The following is a 5,444-nucleotide window of genomic DNA, read 5'->3' as shown; positions in this document are numbered from 1 at the left end:
CTTTCTCCCTCTTTCTCTCTCATGTGAGGCAATGGGCCCTGCAGACAGCCTGGTCTCCAGTCTAGCAAAGGTCTGGAACCCCCCGGACCCAATGGGTGGTAATTTCCACCGATATGAGACAGAAGGTGTTCGATTATGTCTCCTGCACCCCTGGCTCCTGTCAAAGTTACCGCCCCCCACAGGCCCTGCTGGAGAGGTGTGTGGCTTATCAGTCACATAGAAGCATGACCAAACCTTCCCACATGCAAGTAAGGTTTGCCCCAAGCTCTCAGTCCAAGCCAATGAGAGGTATATGCTATCGAGCCCTGAATCACTCCCAAAACTGTATATAAATCCTATCCAGGGAATTAAAGGTGTGTAAAAACTACTCTGTGGTATGAGCCTTTTGTTCCAAGAGCTGTAACACTTGGAAAGAGACCTGCTCTTCTGAATTGCTGCCTGAGGTTCCACTGCACTCCTCACTGGATAGTCCCCTTCTTATTAGCCCAGCCCAACCAGACTCAGTGCAGAGCCTACAGAGTGACCTGGAAGGCACAGCAGAGAGTTCGTGACTCTCTTTCTGCACTCTCTTCCCTTCACTAGAACCCTCGCACCACGCCTGGCCAGAGATCTCCATAGAAGACCTCTGTTACTCAGGCCCACACACACACACACACACACACACACACACACATATGCACACAGGCACACACACACACACACACATTCTGCTTTGTTGGGAGTTACTTTTTCACATTTATTTATTTATTTATTTATTTACTTATTTACTTATCTATCTATGTATCTATGTATCTATTTATGTATCTATGTATCTATGTATCTATGTATCTATGTATCTATCTATCTATCTATCTATCTATCTATCTATCTATCTATCTATCTATTCATTTTACATCTGGATCACTGCCCCCCATTCCTCCCAGTCTCCCCCCCCCTCACGTAGTTTCTCTCTCGATCCTTCTCCCCTTCTACTCTAAGAGGTTATAGCCTCCCCCTGGATTTCACCATGCTGAAAACCTTTTCAAAGCATGACATTTTAAGAACTATAATTTTAGTTGTTTTAGTCTTAGGAAACAGCCTTTATTTTGTAGCAACCATTGTTGTCTCTTAGATATCAATCCCTGGATGTATAATCCCCATCTCTGTCTTCACTACTCTCAATCCTTATCATCAGCTGACTTCACACTGATATGAAGGGCAAAAATAACAGCATTTTACCCTTATCCATTAGTCACCATCTAATAACAGGCCGGTAAAGGGCCAAAAGTACAGCTTTTCTCAGATGTAGTAAATGTTTTACAGAAATTTACTAGTATGATCTATGAAACATGGCTGATATATGGGGCCTCACTTGGAGCCCCTCCTCATCCTATCTTTTCTAAGGGTCTGCCTGCCTCTGACTTCCCTTCCAAATGCAGCTTTCATGTGTATAGGGTGGCATATTCAGTACCTGTGGTTCTCTGACCCTAGCCTCCATCTCTTCTATTGTTTATGGTCATAATATCTATTGTTATGCTTGATAATGTGAATGTTGAATACTAACAAGAAAATCTGTTGTATAATGTAATATGCACTGAGTATCTGTAATATGAGTACAGTTAAGTCATTTTAAAAATTAACCTCCCTATAGTATATACAGTAGGCACGTTTCAAACATTTAATATCTTCACAACATAATGGCTGTTAGCTGCTAATTCTAGATTCAGTAAATCTTGTTTTGGATGTTTGTTTACATTTGTGGTGGTTTAAATAGGAACAGCCCCCATTGGTTCACATATCTTAATGTTTAAATGCAATAGAGGGATTTTTTTTTGATAGAAATAGAAGGATTGGAATGCATGCCCTTATTAAACAATGCACATACCTAGAAGTGACCTATGAGGTTTTTAAAATCCCCGAGACTAGCATTCTCTCTGTCTCTGTCTCTGTCTCTGTCTCTGTCTCGTCTCGTCTCTCTCTCTCTCTCTCTCTCTCTCTCTCTCTCTCTCTCTCTCTCATTCTCTCTCTCTCCTTGCATTGCCACATTCCCAGCCATGATGACAATAAACTAAACTTCTGATACTGTAAGCCATCCCCCAATTAAATGCATTTTTAATAAAAGGTTTCTTGGTCATGGTGTATCTTCAAATTAATTGAACACTAACTACAAAAACATCATTCGAGAATAAAGGTTTATATGTCACTTAAACACATTTTTTTCTCAATAATGATCCTTTTAACTTTCTGTGTTTATATAATTTCACATTTGAATTTACTTCTTGTGTAAGACTATGGGGGGATCTCAAATATTTACATGGCATTCTCTCACTTCTTATCTAATTTTATTTATTTTTTTATCACTTTATCGTCTTGGTATTAACATGGATGTCTTGCCTCCATGTATGTCTGTATATCAAGTGCATGTCTGGTAACCAAAGAGGCCAGAAGAGGGTGGCAGATTCCCTGAAGCTAAAGCTACTCATTTGCATATGAGATTCTTATGGGTGTTAGGAATTGAAACCTGATAATCTAGGAGAGCAGCCAGTTGGTATGAGTTTATATTGTTTGAAGCCCAACTGCAGTCTAGAAAGTACTCAGATACTTAGAATTTACTCTGTTGTCTAGTGATCAGCATTCTGTAGCTTTTAAGACATAGTACAGGGTGTGAGAAACCTCCCTTTCCTTGCCAGGACCTTGACTCTACTTTGTATTCTCTTTCCTATAACTTGATAAAACTTCTGACCACTTGACCATTTATCAGTAATATTTTTTGAAAACAGTTCCTGCTGTTCTCTAATAGGATTGTAAGAAATTAAGGAATATCACACTTCAAATTGACACATTAGTACATATTTCTGGACACACTGAAGAGTGGTCAGATAAGACCAGGGTCATTCCCTGGTGTTGAGTATATTCTAGTTCCTTTCTATTGTTCTGAGATATGTAAGGCATATTTATAATTGTATCCAACCTTCTGCACCACAGAACTTATTTTACCAAGCCAGAAATGATATTGTATCCATTTCAGAATCTCTTATCTTTCCTATAATTTTTTGTGGTTAGAAGGTTTTTAGTTTCACACTATCCCTACAAGTATGTTAGTACAAGCATCTTGGAAAAAAATCTGAGTGTCTAAAACTGTACAATTAGAACTCCTACATGGTTCAGTAATCCCGCTATTGGATTTGTATCAAAGCAAAGCCATTATGCCAAAGAAATAACTGTATTCTCGTGTTCCTGTAGATAAAGAACTAAGATTATATTTTATGAGCTGAGCCAGATATATCTAAATGTATGAGTAGCACATTATCACTATGTAGTCTAAATTGGTTGATATCATATCAATTTAAGAGTAGGATCAGAGGCTACAGATAATAGTGAAGATGTGGAGGATGGAATAAATGAGTAACAGATAAAATATGCTCTTCTAGGTATAAGGAGTTCTAATGTGGTATTTTAGAGTAAGGGAACTATAGATAATGATAATGTACTTTATCTTATAAATGACTAGAAATATTGAAGGCTTTTACTATCAGCAATTAATGGCCAGTTGAATGGATATGTATACTTAGTTTGATTTGAATATATTGAATGTATATATTATACTTCATAAAATGCAAAATGGTACATTTTTATGTATAAATTATCAGTATATTGTTAAGTATCCATTTTCCTTGGCTAGTAACGCTTTCACAAACATGGTGAACAATCCCCAATTGCTCTGGGTTTTCTGTAAGAAGCAATATAAGCATCAAATCCACAAAGTGACCCAGTGTAAGAACAGCAGGGATTCTCTCTCCGATTATACAAGGAAGCACATTGGCTACAGTGGCAAAAGAAGATTATAGTACACGCACAAACACACACACACATACACACATGCATACATACGCACACAAAAACACACTGCTAAAACTACAAATCAGGTTGTTCTGAGGCTTGAATGTGTTGAGAAAAAAAAATGAGAGAACTAACTGACTACCAGCTATTAAGGAATGGAAACTTTGTGAATTAAGGTGATAAGAAAAAGAAAGGGCCAGTTCTAGGCTGATTTATTTTGAGGTCCATAAAATCAAAAGATTATATTTTAAAGGTATTTAAATAGACAAAAATGCTACATTGAAAGACAGTTGGAAGTTTCTTAAAACAAAAGATAGTTATTTTATTAAAAGATTTATATTTAAACATCTTTTTATTAAAATTGAATTCTATGTGGTGGGACACATCTTCAACCTCAGCACTTGGAGACAGAAGCAGGTAGATTCTGACTTTGAGATCAGCACAAGAATCTACAGAACTTTCTGTATGAAAACAGCCAATAGAGAAATGATAAAGCAATGAGTATCTCTTCATTTGAACCAAAAAATATTTTTGTAAAAATTTTATACATGAATATTTATTAATTTTTGATGTTCGCTCCAACTCCTTCTGTGCTCCCAAATACCTTCTCATATCTGCTACTCTTCTTTAACTCTGATTGTAGTATAGACTATATATATATCATTATAAATAATGTACAAACACAAAAATGCAACCTGTTGAATTCACTTTTTTGCTATAGTGTATTTGTGTGTGAGTGTGTGTGTGTGTGTGCGTGTGTGAGCTCTAAGTGATAGGAATGGAGCTATATAGTAATGCCATATTTACACTATGACAAAATATCTGTGCTACATTAATTTAGAAAAAAGAAAAATCTGCTTTTGCTCAGGTTTACAGTGTTATTAGTCCATGGTTTCTTGACCCAGTTACTTTGGGCCTTGTAAAATCACAAATATACTCTGAAGGGAACAAAGAGTGGTGTTGGTGTCTTTGTCTCTGAGCAACCAAAAACAATAATGAAGTTGAAACTTAAGGATTCTTTGGAAAGCCAGTTGTGTTAGATGGTATTTTCTTGGGGAAACGTGAAAGAGTATTTTCAATGAAGCAGACACAAATGAAAGATGTTTGGCTGAAGCAAACATGTGAAAGAACACATGATGAAAGATTCTTTGCTAACAACACACATGTATTGGTCTGCCTTATATTATACAGTTGAACTCCATTTGTCAGGTCTCCACTAAGAGAAAATGCAACAAAAAGCTTCTGGTGGTATGTTTTGGCTTCTTGTTGCTTCTGTAGACTCAGGCTGATTGGCAAAGTGCTGCCAGCTGAGAGAGACTCACATGCTAAGTCAAGAACCAAGTAGGATATGAGCTGTTTAGAGTGAGTATAAGTAGGAGACAAAGGACAGTGAAGGAGGCTGGACTATGCTTGCTTATAGAACTAGCTGTGCAAGACTTGTTCTCACATCTTTTGTGCTCTTGGTTTCATTGAAGCACCACCTAGAGCTTCTCCTGGAGGTCATGCTGCCCCCCTCCTTGCTGAGACTACGGCCTACCTGTTTCTGCTAGGTAACGCCACACTGCTGATTCGTGATTGCTATCTCAACTCTACTGAACTGGAATGTTTATGTATCCATGAAGTTT

The sequence above is a fragment of the Mus caroli genome, chromosome 4, assembly GCF_900094665.2.
Source record: "Mus caroli chromosome 4, CAROLI_EIJ_v1.1, whole genome shotgun sequence".
Classification (NCBI taxonomy): Eukaryota; Metazoa; Chordata; class Mammalia; order Rodentia; family Muridae; genus Mus; species Mus caroli.
This window is presented reverse-complemented; position numbering follows the sequence as displayed.